Genomic DNA, 18,776 nt, shown 5'->3' on the forward strand with positions numbered 1-18,776 from the left:
TTGTTCTGACCAAAGAAACATTGCACTAGCTTAATCTCCTTGTATCAAATATTAATAGAAGAAACACAGGCAGATTTCTGAGTAGTGCCTGACGTATAGTAAGCATTTGGTACAATTTTTTTTTCAGTAGATGTAATCAACTTCAGATGATAACAATTTGACTAACATGTTCATGGCATGAATGATCCTAAGCCTGCCATAATTGTATTAGGAGAAATCTCCGAACTGAGGTCAAGAAAAGCGAGCTGGTCTATGAGGGCCTGCCTTATTTTCGCTGTTCCCATTGGGGCCAGGAGACTGGGGATAAATGGACTGTAAGGTAGGAGAGCCCCCTGAATAGAAAGGATAATTAGTCATTAAACCAGGTAGAAACGTAGTTCATATTAAACACAATACAATCTGCCAAAGTAAAAACTTCTTTCTTTCTCTTTAATAGAGACAAAGGGGAATACAGTGACACAGATATAAAAAGGTATTTTTTCCCATTACAAAAAGAAAACTACTTTAAAATTTACTATTCTGTCAGATCTCTCTCGTGTCTCTTTCTAACCATACACAAAAACACTCATTTCATTGAGGATCGCCTATCTGATATTTCCCATTTTTTTTCTCTCAGTTCTTCAGTAAGTTAAAAAGAAAAAAAAAAAAAAAGAACAATTGAAAATGTTTAAGTTATCTCCCTTAATTAAAAAAAAATTATAGTGGCGCCTGGGTGGCTCAGTCTGTTGAGCATCCGACTTCAGCTCAGGTCACGATCTCACAGTTCATGAGTTCAAGACCCACGTTGGGCTCTGTGCTGACAGCTCAGAGCCTGGAGCCAACTTCACATTCTGTGTCTCCCTCCCCCGCTCTTACTCTGTCTCTCTCTCTCTCTCTCTCTCTCAAAAATAAATAAAACAAAAATATTTTTTAAAAATTATAAAACGTATCAAACAGTGAAATATAAAAAAATAATAAAACACACACCCATATATAAAACACACATATTCAGCATCTAGTAGAATTTTACCAAATTTTTTCCTTCTTATCTTTTAGGAAAAATATTGACCAATTCAGCTTTTGATTTTATCTTTTCAATTTTTCTATCTGCTATCTTGTTTATTTGTCTTTTATCTTTATTATCTTTATCTGGTTTTATTCTATTACTTTCAAACTTGTGGATTACTAATTTAGCTCATTAATTTATTATCTAGCCTTTTCTCTAGTGTATGCGGTTACTTTGTTAGGTTTTTATTTAAATTCTAGATGGTTAACACAGTGTTCTATTAGTTTCAGGTGTACAATATAATGATCCGACCCTTTCAACAACACCTGGTGCTCAACACAAGCACACTCCTTAAGCCCCATCACCTGTTTTACCCACTCCCCACCCAGCTCTCCTCTGATAGAGTCTCTTTCATGGGTTGCCTCTCTATTTTTACCTGCACTCATTTGTTTTGTTTCTTCAGTTCCACATAGAAGGGAAATCATATGGTATTTGTCTTTCTCTAACTGGTTTATTTCACTTAGCATAATATTACTAGCTCCATCCATGTTGTTGCAAATGGCAAGATTTCATTATTTTTTATGGCTATTATCCATTTTATATATATATATATATATATATATATATATATATATATATGTATATACATATACACACACATATATGTGTGTGTATATGTATATATGTATATATATAACATTATGTATACAATGTGTGTATATATGTATGTATATGTATATATGTATATATGTATATATAATATTATGTATATAATATGTATATATATGTATATGTATATATGTATATGTATACATATATATGTATATATAATATGTATATATGTATATATGTATATATATAATATTATGTATATAATATGTATATATATTTATGTATATGTATATATGTATATATATAATATTATGTATATAATGTGTGTGACATACCACTTTTCTTTATCCATTCATCAGTCAATGGACATGTGAGCTGTTTCCATAATACGGCTATTGTAGATAACGATGCTATCAACATTAGGGTACAAATACTAATTTGAATTAGTATTTTTATATTCTTTGGGTAAATACCTAGTAGTGCAATTGCGGTCGTAGAGTAGTTCTATTTTTAACTTTTTGAGGAAACTCCACACTGTTTTCCACCGTGGCTGCACCAGTTTGCATTCCCACCAACAGGACAAGAAGGTTCCCTTTCTCCACGTCCTTGCCAATACCTGTTGTTTCCTGTGTTATTGGTTTTAGCCATTCTGACAGGTATGAGGAGACATCTCATCGTGGCTTTGATTTGCATTTCCCTGATGATGAGTGACACTGAGCGTCTTTTCATGTGTCTATTGGCCATCTGGATGTCTTCTTTGGAATAACGTCTGTTCGTGTCTTCTGCCCATTTTGTAACTGTTTTATCTGTTTTTTGGGTGTTGAGTTTTATAAGCTATTTATATATTTAGGCTACTACCCCTTTATCAGGTATATCATTTGCAAATATCTTCTTCCATTCCTTAGGCTGCCTTTCAGCTTTATTGATTGTTTCCTTCACTGTGCAGAAGCCTTTGATTTTGATGCGGTCCCAGGAGTTTGTTTTTGTTTTTGTTTCCCTTGCCTCCAGAGACGTAAGAAGCTTCTACAGCAAATGTCAAAGAGGTTACTTTCTGTATTAGCCTGTAGGGTTTTCATGGCTTCAAGTCTCACATGTAGGTCTTGAATCCATTTTGAATTTATGTTTGTGTATGGAAATGGTCCCATTTCATTCTCTTTCATGTAGCCATCTAGTTTTTCCAACAGCATTTGTTGAAGAGACTGTCTTTTTCCCTTTAGATGTTCCTTCCTGCTTTGTCAGAGACCAATTGACCATATAGTTGTGGGTTCATTTCTGGATTTTCTCTTCTTGTCCATTGAGCGACACGTCTGCTTTTGTGCCAGTATCCTACTGTCTTGATCACTATTGCTTTGTAATACAACTTAAAGTTTGGAATTGTGATGCCTCCGGTTTGGTTTTTCTTTTCAACATTGCTTTGGATTCGGGGTCTTTTGTGGTTCCATACAAATTTTAGGATTGTTTGTTCTACATCAGTGAAAAATGCTATTAGTATTTTGATGGAAATTACATTATGTGTGTAGATTCCTTTGGGTAGTATAGAAATTTTAACAATATTTGCTCTTGCAATCCATAAACATGGAATTTTTTTTCCATTTCTTTGTATCATCTTCAATTTATTTGCATTTAGTTTATGAATTAAATAAAACTGCTTATGGGTTTTACATAAGTTGTTTTCATTGCGATTTTCTCTAAAATATTTGTAACGTTAAGTATGATTTCTTCTTTCATCTACAAATTATTTGGATACACATGGGCATAATTTTCAATATATGATAGCTTTTTTTCTATTTCATTTGGATCTCTAATATAATCTAATCCACTTGGAATATTAGTTTGTATGGTGTTGATTTGTTTATATCTATTTTCAATTTTTCTTCCATGTAAACTTGAAAAGAGTCATATGAACAGAGACAAAGCAGTAATCAGAATATTCTAACACACAGAGACCTATGGCATTAGCTATAGATCATGGTGTCCCTAGAAAAGAAATAGAAGGAAATCTACTAACTGTTTTTTTTTTTAATATTAAATATAATTTAATGGGGCGCCTGGGTGGCTCAGTCGGTTAAGCGTCCGACTTCAGCTCAGGTCATGATCTCACGGTCCGTGAGTTCGAGCCCCACGTCGGGCTCTGGGCTGATGGCTCAGAGCCTGGAGCCTGCTTCCGATTCTGTGTCTCCCTCTCTCTCTGCCCCTCCCCCGTTCATGCTGTCTCTCTCTGTCTCAAAAATAAATAAGCGTTAAAATAAATAAATAAATAAATATAATTTATTGTCAAATTGGTTTCCATGCAACACCCAGTGCTCATCCCAACAGGTGCCCTCCTCAATGCCCATCACCCACTTTCCCGCTCTCCCCCACCCCCCATCCACCCTCAGTTTGTTCTCAGTATTTAAGAGTCTCTTATGGTTTGCTTCCCTCCCTCTCTGTAACTTCATTTTTCCCCTTTCCCTCCCCCATGGTCTTCTGTTAAGTTTCTCAGGATCCACATATGAGTGAAAACATACGGTATCTGTCTTTCTCTGCCTGACTTATTTCACTTAGCATAACACTCTCCAGTTCCATCCACGTTGCTACAAATGGCCAGGTTTCATTCTTTCTCATTGCCGAGTAGTATTCCATTGTATATATGAACCACATCTTCTTTATCCATTCGTCAGTGGATGGACATCTAGGCTCTTTCCATAATTTGGCTATTGTTGAAAGTGCTGCTATAAACACTAGGGTACAAGTGGAAATCTACTAATTGTTACTTGATCTGTAAAAGCAAACCAGTTCCAGGTCTAGTGAACAGAAGTCTAATTTGAATAGCCAGAACGGAGAATTATAGCCCCTTGCGCCCCTTGACTTGAGCCTGTTTCCAGATTCAAATCCCCTTGACCTGAGGAGTATGGTCCATTTGAGGAAGGGGCCTGGAACACCACCAAAAATGTACAGTGCTGATCTTTTTCTTAGCTTTATTCAAAGGAAACTCAGGCCATTTACCAGGGTGACTGTGCTTTGGAGAAAGGCAACTAGACACTCTCTTTGAACTGACACTAATTCCAGGAGACACGGAATGCCACTGTGGTCCACCCGTCAGAGTGAGAGCATATGGAAGTCAGGCCATCAATGGCGCTTCAGCTCGATCCCCCTCAGAGTGATCCCGCTGGGTCCCTAACACCATCCCGTGTGTATTTCCCCAGTCCTAGAATGCGTAATAGAATAGATCTACTCAGCCACTGACAGAATCCCCACATTGGTTCCCTGATCTGTGCTGTGAAGGCTATTACAGTAGGAGAGGCCAAGTGGACAACACCAAAACCTACAAAAAAAGAAAAGGTAAAACAAAGGCAATACCATATTCTTGGAGGAATCACCCAGATTTGGCCCCGCATTAAGGACTTAAAGATGCTGGAGTGGTCATGCCCACCACATTCTCATTCGCTCACCCATTTGACCCATGAGAAAACAGATGTATCCTGGGCCAAACCGTGCTGAAATCTCATCTCTGCTCCTTGGAAGTCATGTGAGTGAGTCACATCATCTTTGAGGACTCTTCATCTTTAAAATGAAGCTAGTCACACCGTTGCACACAGTTAAATAATGAAAATAAAATAAAATGCCATCTAAAGAGTTGTCAATCAGTTAATGTTAACCAACCTTCTCCTTGAAAATGCTGATTATTGAGGGGTTTAGCATCATTCTCTATTTCTTCTACTGTTTTTTTTCCCTCCACTGGGCTCTTGTTCATTTATTCATTCATTTATCAAACATTTATAACCACTACATGTCAGACACCACGAAAAGCACCCAGAAAGCAATGATGGACAAGCCACGCTTAGGGTCTACAATCTTACAGTATTTGGCTAGCTAAGAAGATAGAGAAAATTTAACTAAAGTGCTATAAATATTACGAAGAAGAGTTGTAGAGGGCTTGGGGAACTTATAAACAGGTACCTACTCCAGTCTCAATGTTCAGAGAAGATCCTGGTGGATAGATAAATCAAGAAGAACAGGCTTTGGCAAGGGAAAGGACCAGGAAAGTCCAGTCAGATGAAACATATGTAGATATCTAGAAGGTAGAGATAATCTGGGGTATTCAAGGACCAAAGAGAAAGTCACTGTGACTGAACCAAAGGGAATTTTGGGTACAGAATTTTAGCCTACGGAAGTTGGCAGGGGCCAGATTAAGCCCCACCTTTCAAGCTTTTCTTAGGGTTTTGATCTTTATTCTGAGGAAATAAAAATGGAACACTACTGAAATGAAGAAAGTCAGCATTCTACTACCGGTCGCTTTAATAAACAGGAAGATTGTGTTTTATGGCGTCAGGGTAAATTGATTAGGTATTAATTAATCATCTCTGTTTTCAGAATGTGAAATCAAAGTTTCCATCAGCTAAATACCATTCCCCCAAACCACACACACCTGCATTGTCCCATTATGAAATGAGCCTGAAGTGGCAAATGTCACGGTCAAAAAGAAAAGTCCAAGTATGTTGCCTCATTTTTCAGGCTCCCACGATACTTGGCTGTCATCCCAGGACAAAACGTAGTCAGGCAAGTCACTTACAGCTCTGCCTGACCCAGAAGATCATGTAACTGACAAACTAGGAAGTAAGTAAAATCACAGGATGGCAGCTCCATATTTTAATGGTCTGCTTCTGGAGAACAAAGAAACAAGGGTCCCTCATTTTTAAGAGATTCTGTACTCACTGTCTTGACGTCTTCCAGGCAGATGTGCCTGCCTGAAAGTCTGTGTAACCAAATGAATAAATAATCAAAAATAAATGCAGACCCACAGCATCTACATCTGTTCAATAAGAGCATAATAGGTCATCTACACCAACCAAACAAGGTGAACTGTGGAGAACTGAGGACTTGAAGCCCAAAGATTTAGTTTCCAACTTTTAGCTCTGCTCCTTCCTATTTGTGTGACCTTGGGAAAAATCACCTGGCTTTTAAATTTTGTCAGTCACCTTGGCAAAATGGGTCAAATTATACTTAAATTATTATATATTTATAGAAACGTACATCCAGAAAGTTCTTAAGTGATCATTAAATCACTCAATGGATGAGGATCATGGGGCCAGCAAGAGTGAACTTCGACCCACAACTTTGACCTTGCCCTGAATATGGTTTCCAATATATCGCACACTTATTAAATAAAAATAAGATAATGTTAGTCTTCCAGGAGCTTAACTTACCTTAGATCATCTCCTCGTTACAACAACCCGATGATATAATTATTACGATCCTTAATAATAAAGGATATTATTTATCCTTTAATACTAAAGGATAAAGAAATGGAAGATTATAAAGTTTAGGAAAACCACCCCAAATTATAAAGCGGAAAGATTCAGCTGTACTTTGAACTCAGGCCTTTATTTTATTTATTCCTTCTCCCTTAAGTTCCAAGCCACCAGACTACCCATTGTGCATTCTTCTCTTCTTCGCCTCTACCTCTATGCCTGATTCTCTCCTCACATACACAAATGTGTTTTGGAAGAACTTCAGTACTGCTCTTGGGCCCAGAACTCCCTACAGGAAGGCCTAGGGCTTGGTCCATGTGGAATATGCGGTAATTAGAGTCTCAAGGTTGAGCTCGTCAACTTCCTGATCTCAGTAAAACATTGAACACATCCCTAGAAAATAAACAAGCAGGAATTTGGTTCAAGTATGTATTTTGAAATATCATAAATAATTGAGGAGGACAGAGGGCAATGACTAAAATTAGCATCCGGCTAGGACTTTTCAACTCTCCCGCTTGTGTTAAACTGCCATGAGCCCCCCCATGGTTTGTACCATTCGAGCAACAAGGAGGGAATTGATGAGTTTGAAATGATAAAAGGCTAGTCGTGCCTTAAACAACCTCTCCTACCATCCTGCTCACCTACGCAGGGCAACATTCAAGGAGTAAAAACTAAAAGCAGAAGATAGCCTATCACCATAATGTAGAAAATTGTGGAATCACTATATTGCACACCTGAAACTAATATAACACTGTATGACAACTGTACTGGAATTAAAACGTAAAACTTGGGGCACCTGGGTGGCTCAGTCGGTTGGGCGACCGACTTCGGCTCAGGTCACGATCTCGCGGTCCGTGAGTTCGAGCCCCGCATCGGGCTCTGTGCTGAGAGCTCAGAGCCTGGAGCCTGTTTCAGATTCTGTGTCTCCCTCTCTCTCTGACCTTCCCCCATTCATGCTCTATCTCTCTCTGTCTCTAAAATGAATAAACGTTAAAAAATTTTTTTTTTAAATAATAAAATGTAAAACTTAATAAAAAATAAAATAAATTTGAAAAGAAGAAGATTGCCTATCTCACCAGACACTAGGAGAAAGCTTCACTAATGGCAACAATAAAACAGGACTTAAGGGAAAAGAACTGGTGATCTAAACATACATTTGGCTCCAGAAGTAAAACGACTTTAACCAGCTGAAAGAAAGTAAGAAAAAAATTTAAAGTCGGGTTTTCCTGAATGGAAATTTACATGCGGTAGCCTTACTGAGAGGAGTTTTTAGGAGCAACACCTACAGGGAAATGAGAAAGACACGTTTAGATTGGGGACGAAGTTTAACTGTGGTTTAGTTATCAGCCCTGAAGCGTGAGCAGTTCCACAGAGGCCTCCTCAACGGGGAGCAGGGGTCTTTGCACCCCCACAATGATCAGTCCCCAGGGAGTGTGCTTAACCTTGGATGGTTCGGTTCCCTTTGGCGATGGGTAATCCACAGGGAGGACCTTGCATCAGCAGAGGCAGTGCTCCCAACAGCTGGGAGAGCATGTGTCTGTCCCGAAGGGAACATCGGGGACGTGCACCACAGCAATTGCTAATAAAACCCTTTCTTTTCCCATTTCTTGCTAAAAGCTTCCTGGATCAGGCTTTACCAAACGGAAAAACTAGGAATGTACATTATTTTAGAGTCTGACTACATGCTTCTCCCCCTGTATCCCACCTATCTACATGGACTCAGAGACGATAAGTCCTTGAAAATAACAAATAAAAGGGCACTCCAGGGAAGTAGGGAAGTGATGTGTTAAATCTCTGGAGGCATAATTCCTAGAAAGAAAACATGTTATGAGTACGTAGAGTCATGATGACTGCTGATTTTTTGTTAAATGTATGCACTAGTTCAGAGTTTAGATAAATCAACATAGGAGATACAGGGCCTTCCTAGAGAAATCCTGTTAAATACCTGTAGGTGGACCAGAAACTATGCACAGTGATGCTCCCAAGCCATAGATCAGATAATGCAATAACCAGAGTCCAATTCAAAAAAAAAAAAAAAAAAAATAGAGGAGCCATAGCCACACATCTGCCTACAGGCTGGAAAACTCTACCTCTAGAGAGATGCACCCTCATTTTAAATAAGAGAATATATATATATATATATATATATATATACACACACACACACATACATATACATATATATGTATACAAATATAATGGGTATATGTTATAGGTATATATAATATTATATTATGGGTATATATATGTATATATATTACGAGGATATATAATATTATGTCATGGGTATACATTATGGATACATGTAACGTATACACACACACACACACACACATAATATACACTTATATAGAAGAAGAGGCTGGGACTGGAAACTCTGTCCTGGACACTAGAATAATATCTCTTAGTCTTATTTCCTGTAGTATGAGATTAAATTTTATAAATAAAATGAAAATCCACTTTACATGGAAGAACTAGGATAAAATAACAAAGACATCGGGAACGACAAAAAAAGTATTTTAAAAAATGAAGTAAAAAATACCGGCTAAAATTTTAAAAAGACAGCCCATATGACACAAACAATAGGATGTGAAACTAATGTGCCTAACAGATAAGAAAGCTTACCATAAGCATTGAGCATGGGAGGAGCATAGAGAGAGGGAGAGAGAGAATCCCAAGCAGGCTCTGCACTGTCCGCACAGAGCCCCAGGCAGGGCTTGAACTCACAAAACCGTAAGATCATGACCTGAGCCAAAACCAAGAGGTGGATGCTTAACCGGCTGAGCCAGCCAGGTCCTCCCGACCTTGGAATCTCTAACCAAGCAAGCATGCGTGGAAAAATCAAGCCAACGATGTGTAACTCAAATATGAGGATGTCGTCAAAATGCAGAGCTGATGGTTTAGTTGAATCTGAGTCCAAGGGGCCGAGAGCCAGTAGAGTAGGTCTCATTCTAAGAGCAGAAGACAGATGTACCAGCTTACCCAGTCAGCCAGAAGGAACACCACTGCTAAAAATGAGTATATATTCATTAATTCATTCATTCCACATGTATTACAAAACGCATGCCGCCTACCAGGCACTGTACAAAAATTAACAAGACAGACAAAACTTCTTTCCTCGAGTAATCAGAGTGTTGCAAAATAGACAGACGGAGCAAAAACTCATGTTAAAAAGTGATTTCTATCATGACAGGGGAAGGAGAAAGTTATCAGTCATTCATTAGGACAAAAGCTCAGTGCCTCCGACAACAAATAGGCTTGGCACTCCTTCAGGTCTGGGCAGTGCTAACCCAATCTTTGCCAGGTGGAGGGGGTGGCTAGACCCGTGTCTCTCTTCCTCAGACAGACTTTTTACACGGTGGAGACAGGATCCAAGGGATTCGTGGGGAGCGGGAAAGTGCCAGGTGCAGAAGTAGCCTCTGTCATTTTTGCTACAATTGATCAGGCAAATCAAGTCACAGGTGCCACTCAGACTGAAGGGGCAGAGAAATCAACTCCATTCCTGGACTGGAGGAGTTGCAAAGCAACACTGTAAACGGTTTGAATAAAGGAGAGGTGAAGCATTGCCTCCAATTACGAAAAAAAAAAAACTGAGGTGCAATTCACAGAACGTGAAATTAACCATTTTACAGTGAAGTTTTCAGTAGCATTTAGTACTTAGTACTTTCACAATGCCGTCCAACCACTACCTCTCTCTACTTCTGAAACATTTCCATTACCACCTGCACCCCCTCCAGAAGTGAAACTTTCAAACATTATGCCTTATCTTCCCTGTCCCTGCCCCTAGCCACCATTCATCTTTCCATCTCTAGGGACTCACGTATTATGGACATTTCTTTCACTTAGCACAATGCTGTCAAGGGTCATCCATGCTACAGCCTATATAGGTCCTTTATTCCTTTTTTTTTTTTTTTTGGTGAATAATACTCCGTTATGTGTATATACTCTATTTTATTTAATCACTCACCAGCTGATGAATATTTGGGTTGTTTCAACCTTCGGGCTATTGCATTACTATAAATATGCATGCACAGGTGTTTGTTTCAATACTTACCTGCTTTCAATTTTTTGGAGTATATACCTAGGAATGGAATTTCTGAATCAAATGGTAATTCTGTTTAATTTTTGAGTGACCCTCCCCCACTGTGTTGCCCCCACTTTTATAATCAAACAATCACAGAGAGAACAAAGGGACTCATAGCAGTTATTTACTTGTTCTACAGAGTCAGGGGAAAGTCACAGGACATAGTGATATTTAAGCTGAATCACGAAGGATAACTGAGATTTGACCACGTGAAGTTATGGAAGGAGGAATGGCAATGAGGAAAGAAAGTTCCAAGAAATATGAGCTGTGTGCTGTTAAAGGCGGCCTCTCCCTGAAGGCATTGTCTGCAAAGGACACAACTATATAGTATAGTGTATGGGCCACTCTAGTGGCCTAGACCCTCCTGGTAAATATCCTGAGTAAGCTAGTCTTCTCAAACTCTTAAATGAAGGAACAATGTTCTGGGGTTTGTTTATCTGTTTGTTTGTTTTTTGATGTTGCTGTTTGCAGTTCCTCCTAATCTACTGTAGATCAAGACTTTTGGAAAGTATTTGATCCGGCCGTGTTCCAATAAAACTATTACAAACATAGGTGGTGGGGCACCTGGGTGGCTCAGTTGGTTAAGCGTCCGACTTCGGTTCAGGTCATGATCCCGTGGTTTGTGGGTTCAAGCCCCGCGTAGGGCTCTGAGCTATCAGCTCAGAGCCTGGAGCCTGCTTCGGATTCTCTGTCTCCCTCTCTCTCTGCCCCTCCCCTGTTCACACTCTGTCTTTCTCTCTCTCTCTCAAAAACAAAGATTAAAAAAAAAAATAGGTGATATAAGCAGCTTTGGCCCACAGTCCGCAGTTTTCCAAGATCACTCTATCCTTTTTTAATTAATTTTTTAAATGTTTCAATTGAATATAGTTGACCCCCAATGTTACATTAGTTTCAGGTGTACAACTTAGTGATTTGACGAGTTTGTACACGATGCTGTGCTCACCATAATTGCGGTGACAATCGGTCGAGTTACATCGCTTTTACAATAGCACTGCCCGTATTCCTTATGCTGTGCCTTTTCTTCCTGTGACTTACTCATTCTATCTCTGGAAGCCTGAGTCTCCCTCTCTCTCCTTCACCCATTTTGCCCAGCTCCCCACGCCCCTCCCTTCTGGTAATATCATTCACTTCTAGATCTTTGTTCTACCTGCTTCCATCAAAACTTCATACCCTTTGAAACACACGTCATTCTGACAGCTGACCTACTATCGTTCACCGCTCTCTGATTACTTTCCTTCAGGCTTTCGATGGAATTACAAACTGGCTCAGCAACTTCTTTAGCACCAACTACTCTTCCTACTATTTTTATCACTGCAGGAGCCTGAGCTTTTCAGTTCCCTGACCTCTTCAAAAGCAATGTCTTTTCTTTGGAAACTCCTACTAAAGTCACTCACACTAATGGCCCAAACCTGCATATTCCTATCAACAATAGCATCACCTCTTTCCAAGCCTCAGAATCCAGAATTCTAATCTCAGATCACTCTTTTTGGTTTCGCCAGCTCACTTACCCTGGTCCCCTATTCCGACCATTTTTTATCCTCATTAAAACTATTCACACCCTCGCATGACCTCACTTCTCTCTTTGCCCAGTGCGCAGTTTCTGGCTCAAAACTATAACCAGTACCTCGAACACACTCTTAATTCCTCTTCTCTTATTTCCATTCTGACATAATTATCAGACAATAACCAACTATGAATAAAACTTAAGTGCCTGCTATATGGCATAGTTTTTTGTGTCAGTTCGACTTGGCTAAAGGATACCCAAATGTCTGCTAAAACACTATTTCTGGGTGTGTCCGTGAGAGTGTCCCCAGAAGAGATCAGCATTTGAATCAGTACACCAAATAAAGATCTTTCTCACTAACTCTGGTGGGCATCACCCAAATCCCCTAATGGCCTGAATAGAACAAAAAAGGCAGAGGAAGGAAAGTGCTGGAGTCGAGACATCCATTTTCTGCCACCATTCAGCACCGGCATCCCTGGTTCTTGGGCGTTTGGGCTCAGAGTAAGATTTATCCCTCAGCCTTCCAGATTCTCAGGCCTTTGTACTTGGACTGAAATTATACCATCAGCTTTCCTGGCTCCCGGGCTCGCGGAGGACAGATCATGGGACTTCTTGGCCTCTGTAATCACATGAGCCAATTCCTGTAACAAATCTCTGTTCATATACGTCTCTGTTGTGCCGTTTCTCTGGAGATCCAGAGAAACAAATACACCTGACTAAGATAAACACTCAAGGAGCTGAGAGTTGTTGGTGCAAATCCCCAAACGATGCTTACTGATCATTCTCTTTTACATTTATAGCCCTCAAACTAGAACGGTCCAAAACACTGCTCTGTTTCCCTACAGACTCGCTGTACTTTTCTCTTCATGTCTTCTCCTTGCCCCAGTGCGCTCTCAACCATTGACCTCGCATCAGTCTTCATTCCAAAGCCACATTATTTATTTATTTAAACAGCTAAATTCAGGAGATAGAAGCGTAACTCTTCCCACCCCCCAATATTTCCATCTTTCTCATCTTTGCCCTTATAATGTGTCTTCTCTTTCCTTACAGTGGGCAGTTCATCACGGTGGTTGAGGACATGGCCTCTATGGGAGGACACCTTGACCCGAAGCCCCAGCTCCCCCACTCAAGAGCTGTGTGAGTGCCAAGGAGTGGCTCACCTCTTCTGCACCTCTATTTGCCCTCATTATACTCAAAAGAGTGATCAAAACGATCTCTCAAAGCACTTCTGGGGATTAACTGGGTTGACACTGTTCAAGTACTTAGAACAACCCCTATCAAATGGCAAGTGCTTAGTAAATGTTAGACCTAATTGCAATGCATTATTAAAATAAAGGAAGTGTCTGCTTTTATATAAAGCTAACGTCTCTTGTGCTCCAGATCTATGTCCAGATCACAATGAAAGCTGAAATGTAAGCGGGTTATGGCAACAGCTATATACAGGATGCTTATGTGTATATACACACATATTGTGATATCATTGAAATAAACAGACGCCATTTCTGTGATGATGTTAAATTTCTAAATTACTGCCTTACCCTTTATATTTTGTACATTTTTATGTTATGTGAAGATTGGTTAAAAAATAAGCATGTTGGGGTGCCTCGGTGGCCCAGTTGGTTAGGCATCTGACTCTTGGCTTTGGCTCAGGTCATGATCTCACGGCTTCGTGGGGTCGAGTCCCACATCAGGCTCTGTGCTCGCAGCAAGGAGCCTGCTTAGGATTCTCCCTCTCCCTCTCTCTCTGCCCCTCCCTCACTCATGTTGTCTCTGCCTATCTCAAAGTAAATAAATAAACTTACAAAAAATAAGTATGCCATTTCTTGCCCTAAGATCTTGTATACTCCTATTATCTGATATTAAATGTGTTTTAAGAAAAGAAATATTGAAACAAACATGAGTCCAGATTTTGCTGGGCCTAAAATTTATACTTTTTAAAAAATATATACACATACAATTAGGGGCGCCTGGGTGGCTCAGTCAGTTAAGCGTCCGACTTTGGCTCAGGTCATGATCTCACAGTCCGTGAGTTCGAGCCCCGCGTCAGGCTCTGTGCTGACAGCTCAGAGCCTGGGCCTGCTTTGGATTCTGTGTCTCCCTCTCTCTCTGCCCCTCCCCTGCTCATGCTCTCAAAAATAAATAAAAACATTTAAAAAAAACTTTAAATAAAGTATACACATACAATTATAATATAAAATGAATTATAGGGCCTATGCAAGATGGTTAACCCTGCTGCTTAAGCTTCATTGGCATCTCCGTTAATATCTTCAACCATCCTAAAATGAGGGTGTCGTTATCTCTTACATATTGACGTAGAAACACAAAGTAACTTGCATGGTTGCATAGGTAATGAGTGGCCTAGCTGTCATATGTTCTCAGTCTCTTGGCTCTAGGACCGGTGTCCTTTGCCTCCACATCCAGCTTCTTGTGTCTTTATAGGGAGCAAGGAGGTTGGGATCCCAAAATCTGCCTCTTCTGTTCAACTTCCTCTGTCTCAATATTTGCCCTCATCATGCGCATAAACGCCCCCCACCCCCCCAGTTTTTCTGCCGCAACTGCTAGAGTTCATGTGGGGAAGCCTCTCATTCTCACTGGGTTCTGAGTCTCTGGGGAGCGTGTCGACCATTAAAACACGCAACCCCGGTGAGGACGTGATGATTACCGGGCAATCAATCCGTCCTCAAAGCCATAACCGCAGGTGCCCTCAGATCTCCTACAATCTTCCTCTGTCCTGTCATCCTACTCACGTACAGAAGGGGGATCAGTAGTTGTGAGCATGCAGTGTTAGCCCCAAGCGGTGGGCGTGTTAACACACACTGGCACATGTGAACACTTCCCTGGCAACACAGGGAAGACCGCTCTGCAGGAGAGGAAGCAGAGAGCAATGAAAGTCAGATTGCCGAAGAGTAGTGCTGGTAAGAAGTCCGGAAGGCTGGAAGCAAGAGAACGTGTCTAAAGGATTAAGGCCAGGATGGCAAAGGAACAAGAATAGATTCTCCAGGAAATGTATGCCAAAGATCTCGTCACAACCATACTGCCACACTGGGCGAGGAAGAAGCCATACATTCCTTCAAGGGCTGTAAGCATACTTGGGATGTCCTTCATGAGACTGTGACTGTGTATATCCATGGGGGGAGCGGGGAGGGGTGCACTGCTGATCTGGGAAACCTATTGTGTGACCGCAATAACATCAGTAGACGTTCTCTCATCATAATCCATGGCACGATGGTAAATCCATGGCTGAGTAAAAGGAGAGGAGAAATCTGAAAGGGTAGAATGGCTGATCTCAGAGACCGTTGCGTTCCACAACCCTGAAGCCATTAATGGTTCACGCTGCTTTGTTATTCTTTCGTGTAAACGTAAATCCCTTAAGAGAAGAGTAATGTCTATTCCTTAATGTGCACCCAAATATAATTTTATGGGAGTAGCTCTTATGGGATTCAGAGTGATTCAAATCCTCTCTAATCTCATTGGCCGCAGGCTATAAGTTACTTAACTTCTCTGCTCCTTTGTTTCCTCACCTATAAATTTCAAATTAGAGGTGTGGGGTTTAAGGCGGTACCCTACAGGGCAAACCTTGCGTACAGCTTGCTGCGCAGAAATATCATGCTGTTCCTCCCACATCACTTTAGACCCCATCCCATAATTTACCGTATTGCCTGCCCCCCCTTCCATTTTCTTCAAGCTTTCCACGTACATTTGCCTTTCTCAAAACTCTCTCGTCGTAAACGTGATGAGAAAGCTCACTGTAGCTCGATCGTCTACACATTCCTGACTTGAACACTGCTCCAAATATTCAAATGCCTCATTCGTGCCTCATTAACTCCATGAGGCTCCATCAGAGAGCACACATTTTAAAAGCATGCGGTGACCGCATTTGAACCAAGAAAGAGCTGCTGTGTGCCTACTTCTGTGCCAGGCGGTGCCCTAGAAACTGGGGAGAGGAATACAGTCATAAAATAGAATGCCTGCTTCCGAAACATTCACAATCAGAGGAGGAGAGGCTATATATTATAAATAAAAAGAGGGACCAGAAAGAATAGGCTGAAGGAGCAAGGGCGGGGGAGTCAGTGTCTTGCTGAGACAAAAGAACAAATCAGTAATACAGGACCTGTCTTTATATGAAAAGTTTGATTTTTTATCGTGGATTTTTATTTTTGTAATACTGCATGAAAATATTGTCTACCTCGATTACATGTTTTTTGTTCTTCTGAAGTCTTGCATATTTCATCAAGAACGTAATGGACTGAATTGTGTCTTCCCACACACGTACATTTTGAATGTGACTACGTTTGGCGATGGATAGGACCTTCATAAGGTTCAGTGAGGTCATAAGGAGGGCCCTCAACCAGTTAGACTACTGTCCTCACAAGAGGAGGAGGGGACACCAGGGAACAGGCCATGCGAGGACACAGTGAGGAGGTGGCCATCTACAAGACAAAGAGAGAGGCCTCGGGAGAAACCAACTATGCCCACACCTTGATCTTGGACTCGTAGCCTCCAGAACTGCGAGCAATGAGTTTCTGTTATTTAAGCCACCTCCTCTGTGGGTGGTATTTGGTTAGCAGACTGATGCGGAGGGTAAGAAGAGGTTTCATAAAAGAGGATGCATGTGAGTTTAGTCTTAAAAATCAGAACCGTCTGGATGGTGAGCAAGTGAAAAGTCATTCTGGGTATTATAAGCATGGGATACAAATTGGAAAAGAGATCTGTGGGCAGAAGCAACGTCTTTGAGGGAAACTTTGGCTGCCAAACTTACAAGCCTGTGGAGCCGGGCACACATCAGGCTGAACTGGCCTTTGACACAGACTTCTAGATGTTGAAAGGTATATGAAATTCAAATTTCTGTGTCCATAAATAAAGCTTTATTGGAACACGGCCATGCTCACTTGTGCAAATATTGTCTAGGGCTGCTTTTGTGCTACAACGACAGAGTTGACTATTTTAGACAGGTACCTTGTATATAAGTAGATCCATTTTGCCAAGAGAATAAACACGACTCAAACACTGATGATGCGATTCTCTTAGAGCAAAACTCCAGGGTCCCCAATCCAGCGGTGAAAGCATTACCTAGCGGGCCTTCACGACAAGCGCTTCTGCTCTCCACCCCCCGACCCCTGGATTGATCAAGGTGACTGAGGCCCAGCAGGATTTTTCCGGCCTCGACTGAAACTAGAAAAACCACCCAGGCTCTGCCATTTTTATTCCCACGAAGCATACCGCCATATATATTTTCTGACACATGATCTTAGAAGAATCTCCAGTGGCTCCTAGGAAGAGGTAAGAGCCACAAAGAGTAAAGGCAATGGGACCAGAGACAGCTGGCTGTAACTCTTCTCTTTGCCGAGCACTAGCAGTGAGGTTTCTGGTCAGTCACCTGCTCCCTCTGGGCCCCACTTCCCCATAAATGAAATAAGGCTGAAAATAGCAACTTCTTCAATTTGCTGTGAGGATTAAATGAAATAATGTAAGTAATCCTCTCTGCCTGGCACCAACTTCGGCATATGCATGTTTAGTTTGCTTTTTTATACAATTTTGGAAATCTCTGGCACCAAAGTAAAAAATTGATGATCCCTATATCTGAATGTATGTTCTAGAAATACAGCCCAGCCTCTCTGACTTCTAGAAATGTCCTTCTGTGACTGTCTTAGCAGTTTAGATATTTTTCACGTTACGAAATGGAAGAGGCACAAAATAATCCATATTATTTTAAGCACATGTGCAGATATTATTATGTTAAAAACATAGAAGAAAAGAAGTGCAGAGTACTTACAATTTATTAATTCATTTCTCTGGATGATAGAATGTTTTCAGGCTCTCTCTAAAGAAGAGAATAAAATTTTAGAATAACTAGGCACATTCCTTCCTTTTCAGGAGCTGTAAACCCCTCCAAAGAGAGGTACAAGTTTAGAATGAGGAAGGGGAAAAGGAACAACAATGTGTGGTCTGGGCTTTCTGCCATTGAGGGGGAAATTGGCTTGGCGTTATTTGTTTGTTTGTTTGTTTGTTTGTTTCCTAGCAACCTCCTCCAAACCCATTTCTTCATGATACCAGGGAAATGCCACTGGCGGCCAACTCTATACTCAAATTCTTTCACTGTGTCATCAGTTCTTTCCCTGCAGAAGTAGAAGGGTACGACACATTCCCTACAGCACGGGAGCACACTGTTCCAAACCCAAGAGTGACCCGGCATACCATCCAAGACCATATCCTTTCATGGTCGGCAGGAAAGTGAGGTATCACCAAGAGGTATCATCCAACTTCAGCACTGGATCCTATGACAAAAGTAATGTCCCTTTCCCATGACCAATTCACGTAGGCACAATTCGTTTGGCACACAATTTTAAGCAATATACGCAA

The 18,776-nt window shown here is 40.7% G+C and overlaps 1 long non-coding RNA gene across 1 annotated transcript in view; it reads right to left on the reverse strand.

Annotated features, from left to right (window-relative positions):
• The window catches only part of LOC122198377, a 257,490-nt gene extending 239,121 nt beyond the window's left edge, over nt 1–18,369 (reverse strand). The window contains exon 1 of the long non-coding RNA XR_006192955.1: nt 18,190–18,369. This is a non-coding gene — a long non-coding RNA (uncharacterized LOC122198377). The remainder of the gene's footprint in view (nt 1–18,189) is intronic.
• Nucleotides 18,370–18,776: the final 407 nt, after the last annotated feature.

The sequence above is a fragment of the Panthera leo genome, chromosome C2 (assembly GCF_018350215.1).
Source record: "Panthera leo isolate Ple1 chromosome C2, P.leo_Ple1_pat1.1, whole genome shotgun sequence".
Taxonomy (NCBI): domain Eukaryota; kingdom Metazoa; phylum Chordata; class Mammalia; order Carnivora; family Felidae; genus Panthera; species Panthera leo.